The 27,191-nt window shown below is 40.1% G+C and overlaps 1 protein-coding gene and 1 pseudogene across 1 annotated transcript in view; one reads left to right on the top strand and one right to left on the bottom strand.

Moving 5' to 3' along the window:
* The window catches only part of COMMD1 (copper metabolism domain containing 1), a 150,233-nt gene that overhangs the window by 58,277 nt on the left and 64,765 nt on the right, over nt 1–27,191 (top strand). The gene's annotated exons all lie outside the window — the stretch shown is intronic.
* LOC101645655 lies at nt 19,847–20,456 on the bottom strand (annotated as a pseudogene).

Below are 27,191 nucleotides of genomic sequence, written 5' to 3'. Positions count from 1 at the left end.
AGCTTTCTTCACCACACTTGCTTGTGCACCCATTTTGTCTTCAGCGATTGTGTAGGGAACATGAGTATCATACATTGCCACATTATTAGAACAAATAAGTCCATCTGCTTCCTTGTTGTATTTACACATATGTATACATTTACATAGACAAATACTCCTATATTTATATATATACATATCTATATTTATGCATATATATTTAATTTTTACTTTCTTGTTTTTTTCTCTTTTTTTTTCTTTCCTCTCACCCCCCTATCATATTTACCCATCATTTGCCTCTCTGTAATTCCTCTGGATACATTTCAATTGATCAAACAATACCAGGAAGGCTATCTCCTCCTCACCATCACTTCTAGATCCCTTGCTAGTCCCCTGCCCCTGTCGTCATTGGCTTATTGCTTCCTCTTCTCATGCCATCTTTCCCATGCTACCCCTACCCTTCCAAAACCTTTGGTCCCATTCCTGGCTCCTTGGGATTGATTATCCTGCCTATCTTATATAGATAGACACCAAAAGAGAAAGCAAAGAAGAAAAAAAAAGAAAAGGAGCCCATGCTAATAGTTCCATGTCTAACTATTGTCCTGGCCTCGAGTAGATGTGTATCCCTCTGTTAAATAGTGAGCAGGCCCTGATAAAGCCGTCGTTCCTTTCCCCTTTTCTTCCTGGGATCCATCTCCCCGGACGCTCACCCAACAGCACTTACACCCATTCGTTGTTGTTCTTTCAGTCAAGGCTAGAGCCGTCTAGTGCCCCATTCCCCGCCCAGTTATACCTTTAACTTTCTGTGCAGCCCCCTTGTGAATATCCTCCAACCAGTTCAGATGAGGTGCCAAGCGCTGCCCACCACCACCCAGAGTCAGAAGTCTGCTCTTGAGATTCCTCGGGGACTTCATGTCTTTGCTCCTGTTGCTGGTCTGTTGCACTCCCCTCTTGATTTCGCCCCCCACCCCCCAACCCTGTGGGCTGGTCATGCTAGCCACTCTCCCGAACTGTAGCTTCAGTGTTGCCCTTTGTAGCAGTCATCTAGGTAGGGTTGTCAGGTCTCGAGCTGGGGCCAGCCCTGCACTCAGTCTTCTTTGCGGAGGAGCTGTTCGGAGAGGGGTGTCACCCTCAAGGCTCGGCGCACCAGAGCGAGGACTTCTCTGCCCCCCCACCCCTCTCCTGTGGAGATATGAACAGTACCCTCCACGTGGGTGGTTAGTGCCCTGGTCCCCCATTGCCATGTTTTTTCTTCCCCCACCCCTCTGTGGGTCGTGAAGGCATATGAGGGGGTTGGTTTTTCTGCACTGTTTCTGTCTGGCTCTTAATTTTTTCCCCCCTTTTCTTTTTTGATGACGTATGCATCATTGTATTTAATAGGGCTCTTGCCAGAGCATCTGGTCCTCAGTCTGGGACCTGTGCTATATGTACATTTTCCCCAGTGCCCATTAACAGTTCACTTTATGAATGACCTACATTCATATTTGTTTTTGCTATCCAAAAGAAATCTGAAGACTATTTTCGCATTTTTGAAAAACGGGAACTCACATTCACTGTGTATTTTGAAGCAAACTATTAATTAAGGAGGCAGGGAGAGTATTGTCGACAAGCTCCCTCCCCACCCCCCTTCCAGGATCTGAAATCCACACTCAGTATTTCAGCTTCTAGCCACCATCGTTTTGAACTATGTGAACTCCGTATGTTACAGTGTTATTTTAGGCTTTTATGTGTTATTTGGTAAGTTATTTTTTGAGTTAGTGGCACTTAAAATTTTTTAGTAATATAGATGAATGGTAACTACTTCACTTTATGCCATTTCATTTTCAAAGGAACGCCCTACTTTCAGATAGCGGGGGAATCCTGTACCTCCCAGACTTGTTCTGACAACGTTCATTGTCATCTCAGTTAATGGCACCATCCTTCTTCCAGTTTTTCCAGCTCATATCCTTTGTTTCACACTCCACATCCAGGCTATCATTGAATCTTGTTTGCTCAGTTTCAGCTACATCTAAAGTAGACCACTTCTCACCGCCCCCACTGCTCTGTTCACATCACCATTGTCACTTATCTAAATAACTACATTCTTCCAATGGGACTCACTGTTCTGCTCTCTATTTGTTAATTGTAACAATGCTTTACTCACACAGAAAAGAGGCAGAGCACATTCACTTCAGTAGTGGACACTGGTCCCTCATGGCTAATGTAGGGTTGGCAGTCTGCACACTCCCTTTTTGGTGCTGCAGTTAAAGGCCATCATTCCTTTGTGACCAGCAGTTCACATAGAAACAAGGTTGTCTAGGTGCTGTGTGATGTGCATGTGTAAGCAGTTTCTGGGAATGTTGACTTGTGTTCAGGGCAATAGGTGAAGGATATGCTGTTGGCCACCAGTTACTGTGCGATGTGTTTTGGATCAAGAAGTCCTGGAAAAGAGAGTCAGCCCCCACACTCACATCCAAGAAGCCAGGCGGACACATCTGGTCTTCTGCACAAGACTCATTTGTGGGCCACAAGGCGAAGTGGCAGGCTGCACATTGATGGCCCCTTTCCAAATTTCTAATTCCCTTCTCCCATCCCTTTGTGGTTCCAGTCACTTAAAATATTTTCTTTTTCAGTAAAAGTTTGCACAGCAAATTAGATCCCATACAGCAATGTCTACAGTTTGTTCAGTGACATTGGTTGACTTCTGATCTTTAGTCTATTTTCAGTATAGCATTGATTGTATAACACTATGCTAGCCCAGGGAAGATAATAGTCACAAGGAATATGAGCAGGATTTTTAGCAGTGAAGAATTTTGTAGTTGGAGGGAAAAAAGTTTAGCAGTCAAGAGATGTAGCCATCAAGGTGGAGAGACTTGAACGTAGAGAAGATATATTGTGAACTTAGAGGAATTGCTTGGAAATGACTTGGGGGAGGGGGGGATGAGGAGAATGAAATAAAGCGAGGAACCAGGATAACTCCTAGGCATGGATATGGTGGTATAAATTGGTAATCCTGGTCTTTGTTTAGGAGCCTTGATGGCATAGTTGTTAAGCTGCTAACCACAAGGCCAGCAGTTTGATCCCAGCTACTCCTTGGGAGAAAGAGGGGGCTTCCTACTTCTGTAAAGAGTTACAATCTTGGAAACTCACAAGGGCATTTCTACCCTGTCCTGTAGAGTTGCTATGATTTGAAATCAAAGAAGGGAGAGGGTTTCAGCAAGTGAACATGGGAATGGATTAATTATCAATGTTTACATTGATAGTTAAGGAAATTTGTTTGTGCTGAAGTAATCTGATTTTTAATGAGATGCAGTTCTAAAAAAGACCATTGTTTCTTATGATTTGCCTTTTCTGTAATGTGTTGTATTTCTGAGACTGACAGAGACTGAGTGATGAAGAGATGAGTATTTGTCATTATAAACTTGTTGACTGTGAGAACAGGGGTTTGGCATTGCTAAAGTTCTCCACCTGTGACATACTGCTGGCAGGCAACCCCTGGTATCAGACTTCCTTCAACTTGTTACCATTCATGGTCTCTGGTTCCGTTCTTGTGGACAGATGGAGCGCTTAAGAGGAAGCCGGCGGGAGTGTGGGTGGGATGATTCTGGGGGAAAAAAAAAAGAGGAAGCCAGGAAATCTAGCCTTAAGAGGATTTGGAAACAACTTTTGGATATGCCTCTTGTCCTAAATACAGGGTAACAGTGTCTCCTGTCCAGCAATGTTCAAACTGCTTGTGTTTGACTAGTGTTTGTGTTCTGACCAGTTGGCTGCTGGCTTCATTCCATGTATGCCACTGCTCTGCTGAATGTAGGAGGTCTTTGGTCCAAGGTACTTTTGTATGAAATTAAGAAACAAATATTTATAGAGTTATGGGGACAGAAAGTGAGACTTTTGAACTTGGCATCTGATAAACATTCCTAGTTTATCATGTTTCTGGCCCTTGTATATAATTATGTACAGTTAATTCACAAGAGCTCGTTATTGCCCCCCAAGATCCAAGAAGCAATGAAAGTGAATAGTTGTCACTAAGAACTAGCTCAGGTTAACTGCCAAATAAGCTTGACTTCCTTTTTATTTCCAAGGTTATTAACCTAAGTAGATTAGAAGTTAGAAACAGAGGAAGTATATCTGAATTCTAGTAAGTCATTTAATAGCCTTGTGCGTATTGTACAGAACATGAATTGGATTATGATGTGAAGCTAGTGAGTGCGTGGCTGATTGAGTGACATTATCGAAATGCTCACAAAATGTGTTTGACCTGTCACCATATGATGACTCCTCTTTGTATGAACCCTTAAGACCCCAAACCTTTGCCATTAAGTGGATTCCTATTCATAGTGACCGTATTGGAAAGGATAGAACTGCCCAGTACAGTTTTCATGGCTGTAATCTTCATCTTTCTCTGTTGCAGTGACTGGTGGGTTTGAATTGCAAGCTTTCTTTTTTTTTTTTTTTGAATTGCAAGCTTTCTGATTAGCAGCCCAGTGTGCCCTACAAGCTCTTAGCCTAGAGCAGGGCTGTTGAACTGGTGGCCCACAGGCCGCATGCAGCCCTCAAGGTAATTTTTTGTGGCCCACGATGCTCTGAAATAAAATGAAAATAGAAAAAATTGTTATGAAGAAAATAGCGCTTAGGGGAGATGGAGGCAGTACCGTACACACATTTCCCTCGCTAACCCTTTAACTACTGAAGACGAGTATACATGTGGCCCAGTGCCTTTCCTGGGAGCCTGTGGATGTGTCTAAACACGCTGACTCAGTTCCAGCGACGTTTAGAAGCAATATATGTCTGCCATCCCCAGTGTCATGTAATGTAAACAGATCCCAGTAGTGAACAGGTTAAAAAGAGCATTCTGGGTTGTGCTGTTATGAATCATACCTAGTGGCAGTGCTAGTTAACATTTTTAGTGGAAAGCTATTACGATTGTGCATCACGTTTATCAGCTATCCAACATTTTGTGCTTTTTGTTAGTTACTTTGTTATATTTTCTGGTCACAACATTAGAGTTAAGTGAAAACTAGTAAGAGGAAAGTGCTGGCAAGTTTCGGGTAAAAAAGAATAATTTTAGTTTTATAAATGCATTAAATAAAATAAATGTTTAAATAAAAGAAATTCTATAGTGTTTTAATTATCCTATCCATATTCCTGAATCCTCACTTCAAATTATAAATCCAACAAAATTTGTTAATGTGATTTGGCCCGTGAGAATCTTGCCTGTTGCACCAAATGGCCCGCGTTTTCATTGAGTTTGACAGCCCTGGCCTAGAGAAAAAAGCCTACAGCTTCTGCGATGTACTGCCTGTTTATGTTGTATAATTCAGTCAGGCTGGACCACGTTCTTCACATAGCATCTGTCCTTTCTGGTGTTGCTTGGAATGTTTTTATCCACCCCGTGTTCACTTGCTGAAACCCTCTCCCTTCTTTAAAGCCTAGTTTACTGACTACCTCTGCCATGGAGTTCCCAGTTTTCCCACCTGGATTTGATGATCTGAATTCACAAGATTTTTTGAATCCTTTTTTACAGCACTTAATACAATTAATAAATCATTCATTTAGAGTTAAAGTCAAACTATCTTAAAGCCAACAAAAAAGTTGTTGACATACATATTTAGGAAGCACAGACATGATTCCTGGCTTTAGAGATCTCTTGACTCCTTTCACTTGTCATTTCATTCTGTAAATAGCTGACTCCACACAGAAGGTAGAATGATGATAATCAGATCCAGATACATCTTCTCAGGTATCAGTACTAATTGGCAAGAGGTCCATCCATCTCTCTTCCCAACATACATACATGGTCCAAGGAGGTTTTTATTTGCTTTGGTTAGGTCACATGGTCACTATTTTAAGTTAGGGTAACGTAAGCTTGTAACATTTGCTAAGTAGATAAGGTGAAGTGTCGATCGATGGCTGATATCACAGGGAATAAGTGAGAAGCAGTTTTCCAAAGAAAGCAGACATGTTTGAAAAACAAACTGAATGTGTGCCTACTGCAGTGTCCTATTAGTTTATGCTTTCAGAAAGCATATAATTTATCATTTATATTTGTATTGCTCATAGCTTCAAAAAGGAGAGTAGTAGATTATGAGTTAGACTGTTAACCACAAGGTCAGTGGTTCAAACCTACCAGCTGCTTCAAGGGAGAAAGATGAGACTTCTACTCCTATAAAGATTTACCATCTGAGAAATCCACAGGGGGCAGTTCTACTCTGTCCTATAGGGTTGTTATGAGGCAGATTCAACTTGATGGCAATAATTTTGGTTTTTGAGTATAGCTTCAAAGTAAGTAGGTATCTAATAATAAGTTGATAATAAAGGAGAAATTCCTTATGTATTATTACATAACAACTTATTGCAGAACTTAGTGGCTAAAACCACAAGCACTCACGATCCCTTGGAGGAATTGGGATATGAATTTTGGAACTTGGGAGCTGCTTAGTTAGCTAAGTGGTCTTTCATTTGCTAAAGATTGCAGCCAGGCCTTCAGTCACCAGGCTTGACTAGGGCTGTCTACCACGGGGCTCATTCACGTGTCTATTGGAAGAGGCATCGGTTTCTTAGGGATTGTTTGTCAGGAGCTTTCCCATAGTGTAGCATAGCAACTGGTCCCCCAGAGCGAGTCATCCAAGAGTGTCTGCGAGCAAGAAGCTACATTGCTTCTACAACCTAGTCTCTGAGCTGTATGTCATTACTTATGCTTAAAAAAAAAAGAGTAAATATATGTTGTCACAGTTTATTTCCTGGGAAATTATGATACTGTGATAAATATGGACTTGAACAAGTTATTCATGTTGTCAGGTATTCAGTTTTCATCCATTTAGAGCAGTGGTTCTCAACCTTCCTAATGAGATCCTTGAATACAGTCCTCATCTTGTGGTGACCTCCCCAACCATAAAATTATTTTCGTTGCTACTTCATAACTGTAATTTTGCTACTGTTCATGACCCACAGTTAAGAACTGCTGATTTAGAGTGTTTACAAAAAGAATGACAGTAGTATTGGGTGGTACAATTGGTTAATGTTGCAAACCAAAAGGTTGGAGGTTCAAATCTACACAGAGATACCTCAGAAGAACGACCTGACAAATCTACTTCCAAAAAATCAGCCATTGAAAACCCTTCGACATACAGGTCACAATGAGTCAGATTTGACTTGACCGTGTCTGGTATCTGGCAATATTTGTTGTGCCTTTACCATGTCCAAAGACACCTGGTGGTTAAGCATTTGACTGCTAGCCCATCACCCACTGTGTTTGAGAACGTTGTGACCGTCTGCCTCCTTAAGGATTACCACCTTGGGAACCCTGCCCTACAGGGGAGCTGTGAGTCTGTCTCCTGGAAGGCAATGGGCAGTATGTGCCAGGCACTGTCCTACACATGCTTTATAGAGCGACTCCTTCAGTCTGCCTGAATGAGCTTTTTGCCTTTGGACTGTATATTAATTTTATTTTTGAGCTAAAAATTTTGAGTTTTACAAGAAATTGCAAAGGTAGTACAATTTGTTTCTCCATTGCTAATATCTTGCATAGCCATAATACATTTTCCAAATAAGAAGTTGACATGGGCACATCATTATAAACTCCAGATTTTATTTAGATTTTACCAGATTCTCTATTCTCTTTTTGTTATAGAATTCAATTCATGGTATCATGCTGTATTAAATTGTCTTTGGGGGTGGGCTTGAGAAAAGGCAGCGTGAGATTAAAGAATTAGAAAAGGCTTTTTAACTCAAATAAGCCTCCTAATTAGGTAACATTTTTCCTACTTTCTTAACTGTTCCTGAAATAATTTCTTATATAAGTGGGCTATGGTGCTTTGACAGTTCCGGGACTTGGCTCACATCAAACATTTGTAAAAGTCTGAACTGTTGAAGGCCTTCTTAGTTGTTATTTTAGGCCCTTTCTTAAAATAGAGATTGAGTTATTTATAGATTTGATCACAGTGTTCATCAGTACCAGGTTTTCTGGGAGTGAGTAAATTTGTATAAGGATAATGTGGTTTTAAGTAAAATGATATTCTGAAACTCTTAGCTTTTAAAGAGATATATAAACTTTAAAATTTAGAGCAGTTTTAGATTTATAGGGCAATTGTGAAATTGATACAGAATTCCCATATGCCCTGCATCCAGTTTCCACTGTTATAAACTTGTTACTGTTCATAGGGTGTATTTGTTATAATCACTGAGACAATGTAGATTACTAAGTCAGTTCATACTTCAATCAGATTTCCTTGTCTTTCACCTAGTGCTCCTTTTCTGCTCTGGGTCCCAAGCAGATCTCTGTGTCACCTTCAGTTGCGGTATTGGCTGTAGTCAGGATGTGCCTTCCCTTCGATTCCCCTGCTAGAATCCTGCAGTTCTTCCCTGTTTGGAGACAGACCCCTTGCGTGGAGGTGTGTGCTGGCCAGTGCCATTGCTCTGTCGGTAAACATCGGGGTGGGTTTGCAGGAAGTTCTTAACTTTTTTCACTGGAAAAAGCAGGCAAGTCTTTTTCTGAAAGAAATTACAGCTTTCTCTGCACTTTTTTTTAAGGGGTATCTAATGTCCAGTCTTAGCACATTTTAAATTTCATAATAATTTAGCAAAACATTAGTCTTAAAAAACAAAAAACTAAAAACATTAGTCTTTAAATTTTCTAATTTATCTAAACCCTAAATGTATGTCTTTTATAATCAATAAGCAATATTTTAGTACCTTTAACAATAATCTACTAGAATAAGTATGCTAATAATGCTAATAAAACTACTGGATGGACTATTGAATGTGACAGCTGTCTTTGGTAACGTTCTTTGGGTACATTCCATCAATGGGATATATGATATAGTGGGTTACAAGTGGGGCTACTAGCTGCACGGTCAGCTATTCAACACCCCCAACCATTCCTGGGGAGAAAGATGAAGCCTTATGCTGCTGTAAAGAGAGACACCTTCGGAAACCCAAAGGGGTAGGTAGTTCTACCCTGATTAGGGTCACTATGAATTGGAGTGGACTTGATGGCAGTGAGTTTGGGTTTGGGTTTTAGGCAGATTGTTTTTTTTCTTTAGATATTTGTAATAAATCCTGAGTCTCTTCTTCTTAGATGAGCATTTGCTTGATGAATACTTTGTTTTGGTCTCTTAAGGTCATTTTTTTATTTGGAGGGTGCTGGTACACTGAAACCGGCAGTTCTGTTTCAGTTGTTTTCACTTGACCAATCTTTCTTGCTAGTAGCACTGTGGTTACCAGAAGGTAGAAGAAGTTGGCTTCACCATCCAATTTGTAAGCTATGTGGAAAGATAGGTTTTTGCCCATTTATCTCATCAGGCATATACTAGGGTTCTTCACTACCATCTGTTCCCTCTGCAGTGGTTCAGAACATAGTTATAGATAGAAGATATTGCTGGACATCCACCGAACCTAAGAATAGCAATGCTAATAGTCTTATAGGATGTTCTATACTGCTTTTGCAGCTATGTTTCCAAATCTGCTGCTTCTACATCTTGGGCACAGCTGACAATTGGCACCAAGGTTATTAGCCAAAAATGAATGTGTATTTGTAAGTTCATAGATTTAGATAACTTTAACTTTAGTAAATCCTTTCTATTTTATCCTGATCTGGAAGATTTTTTAAAATCCCTTTAAAATTTTTTTATTGGGGGCTCTAACAGCTATTGTAGCAATCCATACATCAATTGTATTAATCACATTCATGCATATGTTGCCATCATCATTTTCAAAGCATTTTCTTTCTACTTGAGCCCTTGGTATTCAGCTACTCTTTTCCCCCTCCCTCCCCATCCTACCACCCTCGTAAACCTTTGATAAATTATAAATTATTATTATTTTCATCTTTTACACCATCTGCTGTCTCCCTTCACCCACATTTCTGTTGTTTGTCCCCTCCCTGGGGGTGGGGCGGGGCGGGAGCATTGTACATTGATCATTGTGATCTGTTCCCCTTTTCTCCCCCACCTTCCCCCTACCCTCGTAGTATCACTACTCCCTTACTTTTCCTGAGTAGTTTATCTGTCCTGGATTCCGTGTGTCGAGAACTCTTATCTGTACCCATGTACCTGTTCCAGTCTAGCCAATTTGTTAGTGGGGAGGGGGGCATCATAGTTGTGGGGAGGAAGCATTAAAGAACTAGGCAATGTTGTGTGTTTTAGCAGTGTTATACTGTACCCTGGCTGACTCAGAATTATTATGGTCCTTTTTATTCTATCTACATTCCCCTCCCCCTAGGTTATTTTGAATGAAATTCCCCAAATCATTCATTCTGTAAAATCTTTTTTGTATAGCTCCGTATGTATGAGCTTGTGCCTCAGGCTGGCTACTCTAGAGATAGTAAAATCAGTGATATATGTAAATGGTCAGAGCAAGTCCTTTAAAGGCTAATAGGGATGGATGGATAGATAGATTGATTGATAGATAGATTTGTATCAAGAGAATGGCTCACACAGTTGTAGAAGCAGGCATATCCAGTCCAAGTCCAAATATGTTCCAAGTCTGTGGCACAGATGTTAAGCTGGAGACATCTACTGACAGCTACAGGAGCTGATGAACTCAAGATTCGCTGGAACAGTACAGGCTGGTGGCTACAAAGAAGATATCTCAAGGGCCACAGGTCAGATGGCAGGCCACTGATGGCTCCCAAGATTAGCAGAAAACATCAGCAGTTCAAGTCCAATGAACCAGAGGTTAGTGAGCTAGTTGTAGGATCCACACCCAGCAAACAAGCTTGTCCACAGCATCCACTTGTATAGTAAGTAGGCTACACCTCCAGGGAAACCGCCTTTCAATTGCATCAGGACTGTGACCTGAGTAAGGGGGTTGCATTGCACCCTAATTGTCTTACAGCAAATTGGCTGCTCATAGCAGATTCCTTTATGGAGTTGATTACACTGTGCTGAGGTTACATTATGGGGCATTACTAGGTCTTAACTGCCAAACCACTGAAAATCTGGGCCCAGTCAAGTTGACACAAAGCCCAATTAGCACAACCATTATCAGTCTGAAAAGATTTAACAATACAGTTGGTCTTTAGTATCTATAGGTTCTTCATCCATGGTTTGACTGAAAACTGATCGGAAATATTGGGTGGGGAGCAATTAAATAGTCAGAGAAATCCCTTAAAGGCTAATAGGGAGCTTAAAGTGCTGCTCATGTATCACGTACATCATAGTAGGTGCTACAATTGACCTTTGAACAAGGCAAGGGGAAAATGGTTAGGGGTGCTGACCCACACACAGTTGAGAATCTACCTATAACTTTTGATCCTCCACCAAATTTAGCTAATAGCCAGGAAACACTACTGATAATATCCTCATTAACACATCTTTTGTATATGTGTTCTATACTTGCATCCATGGTAAGAAGCCCTGTTGGTGCTGTGAGGCAAGTTAACCAAAAGATCAGCTGTTCAAACCCACCTACAATTCTGCAGGAGAATGCCGTGACCTTTCATACAGTTCCTCATGTTGTGGGGACCCTCCAATAATAAAATTCTTTTTAAAAAATTATTCTTGGGTGTTTTTTTTTAAATAGTTTTATTGGGGGCTCGTAGAACTCTTTTCACAGTCCATCCATCTATCCATCCATCCATCCATCGATCCATCCATCCATCCATCCATCCATCCATCCATCCATCCATTGTATCAAGCACATTTGTACATTTGTTGCCGTCATCATTCTCAAAACATTTGCTTTCTGCTTGAGCCCTTGGTATCAGCTCCTCATTTTTCCCCACCCTCTCTCATGAACTCTTGATAATTTATAAATTATTATTATTTTGTCATATCTTACACTGCGACATCTCCCTTCACCCACTTTTCTGTTGTCCATCCCCCAGGGAGGAGGTTATATGTAGATCCTTGTAATCGGTTCCCCTTTTCCACTCCACCCTCATAAAATTATTTTCGTTGCCACTTCATAACTGCCGTTTTGCTACTGTTATGAATCAGGCGACCCCTGTGAAAGGGTCATTCGACCCCCAAAGGGGTCGTGACCCACAGGTTGAGAACTGCTGCTCTATAGGGTTCCCAGCTGTCTGAATCGACCCAATGGCAGTGGGTTTGTTAGGGTTTTTTCCTGCATCCACCTAAAAGCAGCACTTTCAACAATAGAGAAAAAGGTATTTTACAAAGGCGTAAAGTTTTCATGCCTGCTGGCACAGCTGCGGCAACAGACTTCACAAATCCCTTTTCTTTTTTTCTTTTAACAATAATCTTTGCATTTGATTCGTTTACCTTGAAATGGACGGGCACTGTAGCTGCAGACCTCAGTCTAAGGTACTTATCAAAAACAATTCTTCCTTGGGATGGCATAACTTTTTGACTTCTTGGAAGCATTTCCAGCATCACTAATGGCACTTCATATGGGTCCCATGGTGTTATTCCAGGTTTACAGCAGTACACTAAACACAAAGAAAGATACACAAACATAAGTATTTTAGCTGGCTGCCCACAGCTTTTAAAATCCCAGGTGCAATTCACCTCACTAGGATGCAGACCATGTGACTTGAGTTATCCCAAGAGAGCAAGCTCCTAAGCCTTCCAATCCAGAAAACCACTCTTGCAAAGTATCTGGTTAAGCCTTATATGCCATAAATACATATGCACACACATAAACAAATATATAACTACTCTTTATGCACACATATATTCATGTGTACCTGTATACATATATGCGTATATACACATAAGCCACCATATACTCATTTTATTGGTGCTTATTGTTGGTGTTGTTACCAAAATATATGTCACTTTTTTAGTGCAAATGTTCTTTTCTTTTGTATGCTTCTTAGTGACATCCTTGACTTTGGTTAGGGATGCTCCTGACACCCACAATCTGCGCCACCTGTCCCTTCATCAACAATACCAGGCATGTACAGTCTAGAGGGTGATTTCCCATTCCCTTCCCTTAATCTCCAAAAGACATTGGTCTCTATCTATTTGTGTCTTTTAATAAAAGTGAAATCATATTATATTTCTTATTATATGATGGCATATTTCACTTAGCCTTATGTCCTCCAGATCCATCTGTGTTACATTTCATGAATTCTATATTGTTCTTTATGGTTGTGTAATAGTTTGTGATGTTTATGTACCACAGTTTGCTAATCTTTTCATCCATTAAAGGCACTGTGGCGAAATGCAGTTTCTAAATGTGGCTCTTCTCTTCATGTTTCTGTATCTCCCACCCAATGATTGAGTGCAGCTATGGAAATAGGGCGTGTGAAACACTAATAGAGGGGTTTGGTCAGTTTAGTTGCGATGTTTTCTAATCTGTATGGTGTTCTTTTACACTTTTGATAGTCTTTTGATGAAACTAATGTTCAATTTTTATGAGGACCCAATTATCTAATTTGCCTTCTGCTATTCTAGTCTTTTAACTTGAGTACATATGTGCCAAGACTGCGTTTATCCTGCTGGCTGAGTAGTATTGCATTGTCTGCAGGTACCACGTTTTGTTCATCCATTCATCTGTGACTGGGCATTTAGGTTGTTTCCACCTTTTGGCTGTATTTTCCCAGCACCACTTATTCAATTTATATTTTAAGCAGTTTTATTGACATATAATCCACATGTCACACAATTCAGTGGTTGCATATATTAAAGAGTTATGCAATCATCACGACAATCAATTTTAGAACACTTTCTTCATTTTTGTATTTATTGTTATTAACTCCCATTTCCTCTCAACCTCCCCTGCCATAAGCCTGAAAAGCAACAAACCAACTCCTTGCCATCAAGTCTGTTCCAACTCATAGCAACCCTGTAGGACAGGGTAGGACTGCACCTGTGGGTTTCCAAGACGAACTCTTTACAGGAGTAGAAACCCTCCTCTTTCTCCCACAGAGCAACTGGTGGTTTCAAACTGCTGGCCTTGTGGTTATCAGCCAACTCATAACCTCTACACACCAAGGCTTCTTGACATAACTCTAAGATACTATTAATCTAGTTACTGTCTCCATAGACTTACCTATCCTGGATTTCATATACAGAAAATCATACTGATTCCCACCCCAACAACAATAACAATAGAAACACAGAAAAACCTCAATCCAAAAGAAAACAGAAAATAATAAAAATGAAAACAAATTGAAAATGGGTGAAAAGGGGAATCAAATGATAAGATGCTAAAATTTAACCTAACCATCTGTATTAATTCACTTTCTGCTGCACTCTGACTGAGGAAAAGGCAATTCACATCCCTGCTTAATGGTCCATTGGAAGTTTAATCCCTATGGGGACTCAGTGAGTGGATTTTAGGCTTTCACAGTCATCAATAACCTTCTGCAAACCAGGACACATTTATTAAAGAGACTCTTATTCCTCCATTGAATAGATGTACCACCCTTGTCAGAAAGCAATTGGCCATAGGATGTGGGTTTATTTCTGTACTCACTGTATTTCATTGGTCTGTGTGTCTGTCGTTATACCAGTGCCAAACTGTTTTGATTATTGTAGGTCCATAGTGTATTTTCAACAATCGTGTATTCTAATGATGTCATATTTATATTGAATCTTGTTTTAAGGACTTTGACTTGATCATTGGTGGCTTTTAAATTTAAAAAAGAAAGAAAGAAAGGTTTTGCATGCTCAGGAAGAGTGAGAATTTAATTTTTAATGAGCTGTGAAGAAAGGGCTTGCATGGGGGTTTCCAGTGACTGACTCAGGTCTCTCTGTGTCTGATACAGATCGAGAGTTATTTTAGTTTCATTTTAATTTGCTTTTGAATGCACGTGTTATCACACTGACAACAGCACTTAGGTAGTTGCTGGCTGCTTTGTGAAAGCCTGTTCCACAGTGATCTGATTCTTTAGTGTTTATAGCCCAATCTAGCACTTAATTATGTTTCCTTTCAAAATTGACAAGCTCTCCTCTGTAAGGCATTGTATTTCCCTAGTAAAATTTAAAGCATTTTGAGATCAGGAACTGTGTCTTATCATCTTATATAACTGGACTTCAAAAAGTTCGTAGACAAATGGCATTGAGTGATCATAGAATTTTCTCATAAATGTTTTAAAGCCTCCAGGTACTAAGCACACAGAAAATACAAAGATTGTGCTTGTGATTATTTGTCAGATAACTGAGGACTAGCTGGAGTGCTGTGAATGTTGTGAATTTGTTCTTAGAAAGAATTTCTGCAAATATGACCATGCCAGGACCCACCAAGTTAGTGAAGTAGAAGGCATACATGTTGTTTCAGAGCTAGGTGCGTGTTCTTTGAAACAGATCATTGTGTACTTTTGCTGGAACTAGCACGCTTAGTGAACCAGCACATTCCCATTTTAAAACGGGACATACGTAGGACTTTCCAACCTTACATGTAGATTACTGGGCTGCTTTATGACTTCCCAGATTTTGGTTACTATTTATCGCCAATTAAAAAAAAAAGGGCATGGCTAACTAGGAAAGGAAGCCAGAGTATCTGACACAAGGACCTATTTATAGCATCCCAGAGATAAATAAGGAAACCATTATTCTAAAACTATTTTCTGGTGGTGAGATATGCTCTAATAATTATGCTTCTACTTAACCTTTTTCTTCCATGGCTAATGAACAAAGGCATGTGTGACAAATTTACTTAAAATGGAGCTGTTGAATGAAGGAAGCTTGGGGAAGAACAGAAAAATATTTTCTTGGGAAGAATTGCCTTCAAAATTTTCAACTTAAAAAAAAATTTTAACCTAACACAACAAAAATGTACTAATCCAGGTTTTTTGCTTTTCAAAAAGATAAATGCTGTCTTTGCATCTGGATTTGAAAGCAGTCGATATTATATTACTGATTATTATCTCTCAGATCACTGTTATTATTGGGACTGTTACTGCAGCTGTTACTACCACCCCCCACATAACTACGCCAAACCAAACCAAACTCCCTGCCATCGAGTTGATTGACTCTTAGCAGCCCCATAGGGCAGGGTAGAACTGCCCTGTGGGTTTCTGAGACTAAGTCTTTACGGAAATGGAAAATCTTGTCTTCTTCCTCCCGAGTGGCTTGTGGTTTCCAACTTTTGAGCTTGTGGCTAGCAGCCAATGCCTAACCACTATACCATCCTGGCTCCTGCCATACTCTAATTCCCATTACTGCAGTTGTTACCACTAATACTTAGCAGTTCATGTTATACGTAGCAGTTTCTGTTTCTGTTGGATTCTACAGTGATCAGGCCAACCTTCGGGTTCATGCCCTGCTATTCATCAATTGCAGTGGAGTGGACACTTTCTGCAAGAGACACAAAAAGGGACTTTATCATCTGCTCAGAGTCTTGAACCCAAACTGCCTTGGGCTCCTAGAATTGGAGGCACCCAGGCACCCAGGCACTTTAGCCCCATGTACTTCTGGGCTTCCGACTTCTCGTCTCCCTTTCCCACTCTCTAACCACCTCTGTCCGTTAGTAAACAGAGGTCCGACTATTAAGTCATGTTCCCCAGGTCTTGTCTAGATGCCCCTCCCACTTCTAAAATGGGTTTGGGAGAATGGTGGGTTAGATAACATGTTTCTACCTGGGGATTCTTGTGTGTGGGGTTAGTTGGGAGTCACTGATATATGGATTGCTCCTGCTTTCAGATCTGTTCAAGTTGGAAGGGGCCCAGAATTTTGAGCAGACGCAAAGATGGAAATTTTATATTACTAGAAGGGTGTATAGCAAAGTAACTTACCAAGCAAGGAGTAGTAGAAAACTGAATATTGGTCTAAGGTTTCGATTGGACTTATACTTAGAACTGTAGTCTAACAGCTTGGCGGACAGCTTCTAAGAAGGCCCATAATGATTCCATCCTGCTGTCATTCAGACTTCCCCTTGAATGTAAGTTGCATCTAGTGCCACACTTCTAACAAGTAGACTAGGACAACGGTGAAGGGAAGTTATTTCCCAGAGAGATTAAGTTACGAAAAGTCTCTGGCTTTGCCTCGCTGGCCCTCTCTTGCTCTCTCACTTGTTGGCGCTGATGGAAGCCAGCTGAGCTGTGGCGAGGCCCGGTGCCAAAGAATTGAGGCAGGCCTCCCAGCCAGCAGACAGCAAGGACTGGCGCTTTCAGGGCAACAGTCCCAAAGAACTGAGTCCTGCCAACAGCCACGAGTGTAGTTACAGATTCTTCCCCAGTAGAGCCCATATGTGATACCTTGGCTGCAGCCTTGGGAGAAACCCTGAACCTGAGGACCCAACTACATTGGGCCTGGATTCCTAACTTACTGAAACAGCACTGTTCTAATGAATGGAGTTTGGGGCTCATTTGTTAAACAGCAGTAGATAAAAACAAAGCATTTTCCATTAAAAAACAAAAATTAAACTCAAATCCACTGCCATTGAGTAGATTCTGTAGGACCCTGTGGGATGTTTACAGGGCTAGGGAGTCTCAACTTTCTTCCAAGGAGGGGCTGGTAGATTCAAACTGCTGACCTAGTAGTTTGCAGCCTTACATGCATAACTTATGCCAGCAGGGCTTCTTACTTCTCTTTCACTCAACCATTTAATTAATTAAATTGCCCTGTTCTCAAGTTAACTAGTAGTTAAATTTGAATCTTTGTTTTTGCTTTGTTCTTTTTTACTAGTTTAAGTAAAGCGAAAGCAAAACAAACCAAATAAAACCAAAACACCCTTTTTTAAACCTTTAATTTAAAATCATTTCAATGGTATAAAATTCGTTATAGTAAAAAGATTTCCATATACCCTGATTCCCCAAATGTTAACTGTTTATATAACTACAGCACAATGATCAAAAACAGGAAACAATATTGATGCAATGCTTTTACCTAATTTGAATAGAAGGAGCCCTGGTACAGCATTGTTTACCATATATACTTACTGTATATACCGGGTATAAGCTGATCCGAGTATCAGCCGAGACACCTAATTTTACCACAAAAACTGCATTAAAAATGAGCTGGAAAACTGCTTATACAGGAGTATATACAGTAAGTACTTGGCTGCTAACAGAAAAGCTGATGATTTGACCTCACCTAATGACATCAGGGACATCTGGTGCTATGGTTACACATTAGGCAGCTAACCAGGGAATCAACAGTTTGAAACAAGGGAGAAAGATGATGCTTTCTACTCCCATAACAAGTTATAGCCTTGGAAACTCACAGGGGCAGGGGCACTGTGATTTCTTGATTGCTGTTTCCATGAGTATTGATTGTGAATCCAAGCAAAACAAACCTCATGACAACTTCAACCTTTTCTCCATTTATCATGATGTTACTTATTGGTCCTGTTATGATGATTTTTTTTAACATTAAGTTGTAATCCATACTGAAGGCTTCATCAGCCAATGCTTCATGTCTTCCATACTATTATGAAGCAATGTTGTGCCATCCACATATTAAAGGGTATTAATAAGCTTTCTACCAGTCCTGATGCTAAATTCTTTTTCATATAACCTAGCTTCTCTGATAATTTGCTCAGCGTATAGATTGAATAAATATGGTGAGAGGATATACCTTTCCTTATGCCCTTGTTCTGTTCTCACAACTGCCTCTTGATCCAGGTTCGTTGTGCATGAACACAAAGAAGTGTTCTGGAATTCCTGTTCTTCTCAAGGCTATCCATAGTTTGATATGATCCACACATCAAATGCCTTTACTTGATTAATAAAACACAAGTAAATAACTTGCTGGCGTTTTCTGCTTTCAGTCAAGATCTGTTTGGCATCAGCAATGATATCCTTTGTAACAAGTCCTCTTCTGAATCCAGCCTGAATTTCTGGCAGCTCCCTGTCAATGTACTCTGGCAACCATTGTTGAATGATCTTCAGTAAAATTTTACTTGCATGTGATAACAATGATACTGTTCTATAATTTGTGCATTCTCATCTTTCTTTGGAATGAATACAAATGTGGATCTCTTCCAGTCAATTTACAAAGTAGCTGTCATCTAAATTTCTTGGCATAGATAAATCAGTACTTCCAATGCTTCATCAACTTCATAATTCGTGGAGCCTTGTTTTTGACTAATGCTTTCAGTGCAGCTTGGACTTCTTCCTTCAGTACCATTTGTTCTTGCTCATATGCTACCTCTTGTAATGGTTAAATGTCGACTAGTTCTTTTTGGTATAGTGACTCTGTATATTCCTTCCATCTTATGATGCTTCCTGCCCGTAGCGTTTTTTCAATATTACAACTCAAGGGTTGAATATTTTTCTTGAGTTCTTTCAACTTAAGCTATGCTGAGTGTTTTTCCTTATTGATTTTATAACTGTAGGTCTTTACACATTTTATTAAAGTACTTTGTCTTCTTGAGCTGCCCTTTCAGTTTTCTTTAAAAAAAAATCATTTTATTAGGGGCTGCCCTTTCAGTTTTCTATTCAGCACTTTGAGTTCCTCATTTATTCCATTTGCCTTACCTGTGGTACCTTGTGATTGATAGCAAGTTTCAGACTGTCCTCTGACATCCACGTTCATCTTTCTTCGTGGATGGTGTTCTTGATATCATTTCGCAGCTCATCAGGTCTTCTGTTATTAGAGTTCAGTATGTCAGATCTGCTCTTGAGATGTTCTCGAAATTCAGATGGGATATAATCAAGTCCATATTGTGGCACTCATGGAATTGTTTGAAGTTTTCAACTTCAACCTGTACTTACATATGAGCAATTGACTGTTCCACAATTGGCTCCTGGTCTCATTTTAGCTGCTGATACTGAGCTTCTCCATCATCTCCTCTCACAGATGTGGTCAATTTGATTTATGTGCATTCTAACTGGAGAAGTCCACATGTATAGTTGCCTTTTGTTTTGCTTTGTTTTAATAAACAGTTTATTTAAATCCTCCAGTAGGGAATTGAGAAGTCATTGCCTTTACTTGGAAGAGGGCGGTGTAGGGTTAGTTTTATCTGTGCAGCTCACCAATATTCCCTCATTGGAAACACTAATATTTCCACATCGCAGTTCCCAAAAGGCCCCTAAGTCTCAGAATTCTGTATCTCCTTTGGCTTGCTTCTTTCTTGACTCTATCCAAGCTTTGTTATTGGTGCACTTCATATCATCATGTCCATCTTCATAACTTTTCTTTAGGACATTCATTGATCCCTCACTCAGGTCTGTTTCTGTGTCTTAGGAAGGCTTTTGATTTTCCTTGCATTCTTTTTCAACCTGGGTCAGATAGTCCCACTGGGTGCTTTCAGCCTTCTCTCTGCATGTGAAAAGGTCTGTATCCATCTTGACTTTTTTGGAACTGACCTCCACAGAGATGGGTTTCAAGAGGTTGCTCACGATGATGAAGTAATTCTCCCGTTTAGGTCTTTCACCGGAAGATGGACTCGTTAAGGGATGTAGATTTTCACAAATGTATCCGATGGATCCCATAATAATTACTGATTTTCACTGTGTAGCCTGTTGCCATGGGAGCCCCGCCATCTGCATTCCCAGTGACTTCTGCTGCATCTTGTTCCTGATTTCTGTCTCAGTCTGGGGTTTTTCAGCTGTAAGGGCATCCTGGGCTCTCTTTTCTAATGGCCTTTTCCAGCAACACCTTCACCTCTTCCAGATCTTTCTGGAGCTCTTCCAAAGCAGAAGCCATGGTATGCCAGGGTCAGAGTACAGGCTGGCGGTAGCTTAGGGGAGAAGACAGGAAAGACTGTGCTAGAGCACAGGCATCTCGCGGTGCCTCTGTAACCTTCAAGAGCCTGCCCTAGAGTTGGCCTTCGTGTTGCTGAAAAAAAAATATTTGTGATCAATAAGTTGCTGGTCTTGTAAAATTCTATCATGCGATCTCCAGCTTTGTTTCAGTCACCACAGCCATGTTTCCAACTATTTTCCTTTCTCAGTGTTTCCAAGTTCTGAATTCCAATCACCAATAATTATCAATGCATCTTGAATGTGTGTATGATCAATTTCAGATGGAAGGCAGTAAAATTCTTTGATTTCTGCATCACCAGCTTTAATGGCTGGTGCTTAAATTTGAAGGATTCTGTTGTTTTATGGAGTTGGATTTCCTTGTACGCAGTTAGGTAATTAACCTATCACAGACAGCATTGCACTTCAGGCTAGATCTTGAACTGTCCCTTTCGGCAGTGAATGAGACACCATTCCTCTTGAATTAATCATTCCTGGCATAGGAAAGCATACGATTGCCTGATTCAGAATGGCCAATACCAGTCCATTTCAGCTCACTAATGCTTAGAATGGCAATTTTTATGCGGTCTCCTTTTTGATGACTTCCAATTTTCCAAGTTCCAATTATTAATAGACGTTTGCAGCTGCTTCCTCTCATTTTGAGTTGGTGCCCTCTCAGCAAACGAAGGTTTTGCTCCTGCCAGCTTTCCTCCATCTAGTCATGGCTGTCGAGTGGACTTGAGAAGGCGTCTCCTCCTCAGTCACAGTGCGAGTGCCTTCTGACTGGACGGCTCGTCTTCTAGCAGTCTCCGGCAAAGTTCTGCTGCTCCTGGGACATTCACTATGGAGGCAGCCCGTGGCTTCCTGGTAGTCTGTGCTCAGTCTGGAAGCTCTGCTGAAACCTGTTCACTTTGGGTGCCCTGCTGGCATTCGGGATACCAGTGACATAGCTGCCAGTATTGCAGTATGAAAAAGTGACAAATCGGGGATTATTAGCATTAGGTGTCTTAGGTCACTCCTTTTGAGCTATACAAGAACAGATTAAAGCAAGTGGAAATGGAGGAAGCTCAGTCTCAAGCCACATAAAAATAACTGAGGCCAGAAACTAAAAGATGAAGTCCTTCCTCCCACGCTGACAGAGAAAGCTTTCCTAAACATCAGTGTCCCCAGCTCAGACTTCTGGTCTCCTAACTGTGAACAAATACAGTTCTTTTTGTGAAAGCCACCCACTTGTGGTATGCTGTTATGTCAGCACTAGATAACTCAGACAGTGGAGCAACTGCTGAAATACCGTTGTTGTTTTTTTAACAAATGAAAAGCGCAGAAAACATTGGTGACTTGTTCTGACATACGTGGGTACAATGATTGGAGCACAGGCCAGAAGAAAGCAAAGTTACATGCAGTTTGGTATTTTGTTCTGAAGAGCACATAGTCTTTAAAGTATTTCGTTATGATTCCCGGATATATCGTCAGGGACAATGACTGTGTCATTGGACACACTGTGGTAGTAAGGGAAGGAGAAGACTTGAGAAGGCTTCTCTAGAGCTGATCCAAATTCCCCCCACCCCCATCCCCTTAAGTGATTTGAACTTTGACATCCGCTCTAATTTTGCTGATGTGTTTGATGGAAGTGTGATGGTTTTGTACAAAGCCTGTTGGTCATCTTCACATTACTTTTCCTCAAAATGTAAGGTTTGATTTCTAAGTTAACTTAAGTTTGAAGTTCAAGTTTTACCTGGCAGTTTGGATTAATAAACCTAGCCTGCTGGCTGATTATTCCTCAAATCCTGAATGTTTGCTGTATTTTTTAAAATAGAGTGCTTTGGTGAGTCCTGTGTGTGCCTGTGCAGCACACAGAAGGGTGAATGACGTGTCATGAGTTACTTAGGTGGGCAACAGACATGAACTTGATGCTGCATTTTCCACTCATGTGCATTCACTTAGGCCAGTAAGTCAGCAAAAAGCCCTGCTGCTGATGCCCTGGTTTCAAACTGAGTTGTAAATGGACAGCTGAGTGGTTCTCACCCACCAGCAGCTCCAGGGAGAGAAGATCTGATGCTCTGCGTCTGTCACCATCACAGCCTTGGGACAGTTTACTTGGTCATGAGGTTCCTAGGCATGGACATCAACTCAATGCCATCTAAAAACAGCATAAATCTGATGCTGCTATTTCTGCTTCACTTTCAGAGTTCAATCCACTCACCATTTCATTTCAGGAACCACTTGGGAACCTGGAAACACTCCTATCCTTTTTCTGAGTGTGCCTCTAAATCTAGTGTTCCTGGAGCACTGGGCTGCTTTGGGGAGGAAAAGTTGATTCTTCCTCCACCCTCAGTTTAACTAAAGGGAAGGTGTGTGTGTGTGTGTGTGTGTGTGTGTGTGTGTGTGTGTATGTATGTGTGTGTGTGTAAGATGTACTTTTTACTCATTTTTCTTTCATTGGCGTGTATATTTGTAAGTATAAGAGTCTTGGGTATGGTAGTTGTGTAGAAACCATTTTAATAGTTACTAGACTTAGTCATATTTGATTTGGAATGTTGTTTGGTGGTCTTCACTTGGGGAATGAGTCACAAGGAATTTTAAACTGGTTTACTAGATGTTCCCTACAAGTCTCTTAAAGCCTTTCAAGAGGGAAGAAAAGGAAAGCTTAGGATTTAGCGTTCTGGCCCCAATATCTGCTTTGGTCATTGTATTGGACCGGGTTGACTAGAGAAACAATGGGACACTAATATGTATAAGAAAGAGCCTTATATCAAAGAGTAATTGTATATTAAGAAAACTTCCCAGCCCATTCTAGACCAAGTCCATAAGTCTGAGATTAGCCCACATGTCTGGTACTAGTCTATAAATTCCTCTCACACTCACACAGCACATGCAATGATGCAGAATGCAGGAACATCACAGCCTGGTGTTTGAAAAGTCTTGTGGATCCAATGACAGTGGAAGCATCTCAGAGCTGGTGCAGGTCTCCATGTGGCTCTTCCAGCTCCCTTGAGTGCGGCTCCTCAACATGGCTCCACGTGGCTTGTCCACAAGAGACTGAAAGCAGAGAGAGAGAGGCCTGCCTCTTCTGATGACAGAATTAAGAGAGAGCAAGTTCTCACAATCCTCACGAGAAAGGCCTCGCCCAGAAGGAGGCATCATCAGGCTGTGGGCTGATTGACAGGCTAGACTCCACCCCTATACTTATTTATCAAGTTGACGTGAAATTATGTAACTACCACAGTCATAGTGCTCCTACTTTTATTTGATGAATTATCGGGGTCCCACAAAACATTTTATTTTTAAAAAGGTCTTATGGCTAAAATAAGATTTTTACCACAAGGTTAGTAGAAAGGTTTAGGAGTTAGGAAACCTAATGTTCTGCTTCTGGTTAATCCATGAACCAGATTAGTTTTGAAGCGTTAGGTTGCTTAACATATCTTTGTGGTTTTGTTTTGTTTCACTCTAAAAGAGAATCAATTCTGTTTACCTTATAGAGTTGTATTGAGGTAGTGATTTTTAAAACTTTGAGAAATTTTTTAAAAAGTAAAGTAGCCATGAAAATATTGCAAACCCCAATAACTAAGTAATTCAAAATGATAGTGAATTTTGCTACAGAATGTGTCGCACTAACTAAGGGTTTTCTGTTTCCAATTCTTTTTTGTCATCTGTGGGTAGTATTTTCTCATTTTTTAAAAATAAAATTGTCAGTCTTAAATTTTTATTTCTAAACCAATTACAAGAATCTAAGTATTGCCTCCTCCCTGGGGGATGGACAGCAGAGAAGAGGGCGGAGGGAAACATCGGACAGGGTAACTTATGACAAAACTATAATAATTTATGAACTATGAATAATGAGCAACTGATATTAGGGGCTAGAGTGGGAGGCAAATGTTTTGAGAATGATGAGGGCAACAAATGTGTATATGTGCTTGACATAATGGATGTATGTATGGATTGTGATGAGAATTGTACGAGCCCCCCAAAAAATAATTTTTAAAAATTTTATTTCTAATAGAGGATAATGATTGTATACATATATACAAATATATATGCATATGTGTACATGTCTATATGCATTAAAAAAATTATACTGATTTTCATTCAGTTTCTCTCTAAAAGCTAAATAGATAAATGACATTTGGTTTGGAGAAAATTTAATTACCTTCCCCTGACATTGCCAAGAGTAATCAAATCAAAGACATTTATGTTCATTTCCAGTCTTTCAAAGGCCCAGAATTGTGCCTGCAAATTAGGTTAGCACATTTCTGCATCTGACTGTTCCGCTGCTCTGCTTGGTTGTCGTGGAGGCCATCCCTCTCCTCTTTCCTGCAAGCAGAGACTAACAGCTTCGTGCCTTCTCGAGGGGCTCCCCCTCATCTGCAGATTCATTTAAATCTCACAGGGACAAATCAGAAGAAGAGGTGTTTTGTTTCGGTTTTTTCCCCAGAAAAAGTCTCTAATTGTTTTTCCGTCTTAAAGAGAACAGACGTGCACGTTCCTTTCCCCTGGTGGAGGATCAGCGTGGCCTCTCTGGAGCTGATGAGTAGCTTGACTCAAAGCAGGGAAGTAGGAATCACGTTGCAGGCTTGGGTGGAGCTGGCCGAGTCTCCATCTCTTGACCAGCACATGCCCTGTAAGTGGAGGGGAAGCAGCTGCTGCTTGCCTACCTCCAGGGTTGGACATCCTAAGTTACAATTTTGAGCATAGCTGGCTAGTTTAACAAAATAATTGTGGAAATTGAGGAAAATATAGTCTCATTTGACTCTCAGAGCAACCTAAAACTGAATATCTGACCATGGAATATTAAATGTGACATATACCAGAGGGTAATATCTCCTAGCTTCTGAAAGATAACAACGTGAAGCATTTTTAAAATGTTCTTTTTCTTTATCTAAATCACTTTCTATTATGTGAAAAAATTTCCTTAGGACCAGGAGTTTCTGTAGAAGTTATGAAACTTATCAGGTATTTCTTGGTCAGGTACTTGTCAGGTACTACAGTAACATAGAGTTTCATTGTCCAGAAATCCTTCTTAGGAAAAGTTATTTGACTAGTAATCTTGTAATAATTACATAATAGTCATTTGTTGAGTACCTCCTATGTGTCCGTTCTTAAAACTGTATGTCAAGGTAGAAATTAATCCTTGTTTCATAAATTAAAGTGCACACAGGTCATACAACTAAGCAGGAATAAGCGTTTGGACAAAATTCTCCTTTGCTATAAATTTCTCTTTTTCCAAACCACCTCCCTCTCAGTGAGGAATCATTTATGAAGTATGAGTGTCATATCTCCTACTTGATCAAAACTACGTTGATAAAATGTACAATCAAAATGCACTGATAATTACTGGTGATTGGAATGTGAAAGTTGGAAAATAGGACCTTGGTAATAAGAATAATGTCAGAGATCAGATAACAGACCTCTAGAAGGCCGATGATTTACTCATTGGAAATACTTTTAATGCCATATTTGACAACTCTTATCTGTGGTACTCACCAGATGGATTGCACAAGAATCAAGTTGGCTAGATCTGTGGAAAAGAGGATGGAGAAACTCAGTATTATTAGTCAAGCAAGTCAGGGACCAGCTGTGGAACAAATCATGAACTGATCATTTTCAACTTCAAGTCGAAGCTGAAGACAATCAAGTAAGTCTGTATGAGCCAAACTATGATCTTGAAAACATCTTTCCTGAATTTAGATGCCATCTCAAGATTTGATGCAATGAGTAGTCATGACTAAAGACTGAGGATTTATGCATGAAGATTTATGCAATAAAGAAAGACAGGAAGTAAAAGATCAAAATGAATGTCAAAAGAGACTCTGAAAATTGTTCCTCAGCGCAGAATTGCTGAAGTGAACACAAGAAATGATCAACTAAAAGAGGTGTGTGGAAAGATTTCTAAGAGTGACTTGAGAAGACAGAGTAAAAGATTACAGTGAAATGTGCAAAGATCTGAAGTTAGAAAACAAAAAGGAGAGAACGCTAATATTTCACAAGCTAAAGATCTAAAGTGAAAATTCAAGCCTCAAGTTGTATTACTGAAGGAGTCTATAGAAAAAAAATTTTAGTTTAAAAATCAAATAACAAAGGAAGCATCGAGAGAAGATGGAAGGCCTACATAGAGTCACTGTCCCACAAAGATTTAGTTGATGAACAGCTATTTCAGAAGGTAGTTTGTTCCATCCTACTCGAAGTCTCCTTGATTCAGAACTAACTCAACGACGATTTATGTCAAGTACATTCTTTTGTTTTTGTTTTTATGTTGAAATTAGACTTAAGAATTGAAATCCAAAAGAGTAAAATATTCAGGAAGGAAGTTAAGGTGGGAATCCTTGGAATCATAACTAGCTATGCTGAGTAAGGCTTTTATACACTCCATCAGTTTGTGTGTGTGTTGAAAACATTCACAACAAAATATGCAGCAGCTTAATAATTTGTATATATATGAGGGTAAGAAAACTATTGCTGCAAAATCATAGAAATGTTAAATGTCAGAATGTGAAACTCTTGTCTTCAGCATATCACCCATTGAGGTTTACACACTTTGTTTTTTTGTTTTTGTTTTTTAACATTTTATTAGGGGTTCATACAACTTTTATCGCAATCCATACACACGTCAATTGTGTAAAGCGCATTTGTACATCATTCTCAAAACATTTTCTCTCCACTTAAACCCCCGACATTAGGTCCTCATTTTTCCCCTCCCTCCCCG

This window comes from Echinops telfairi, unplaced genomic scaffold (assembly GCF_000313985.2).
Source record: "Echinops telfairi isolate 266 unplaced genomic scaffold, ASM31398v2 ScPeMD7_2573;HRSCAF=3158, whole genome shotgun sequence".
NCBI classification, from domain to species: Eukaryota; Metazoa; Chordata; class Mammalia; order Afrosoricida; family Tenrecidae; genus Echinops; species Echinops telfairi.
Note: the sequence above shows the minus strand (reverse complement) of the source record. Positions and strands in the feature narration are given on the sequence as shown.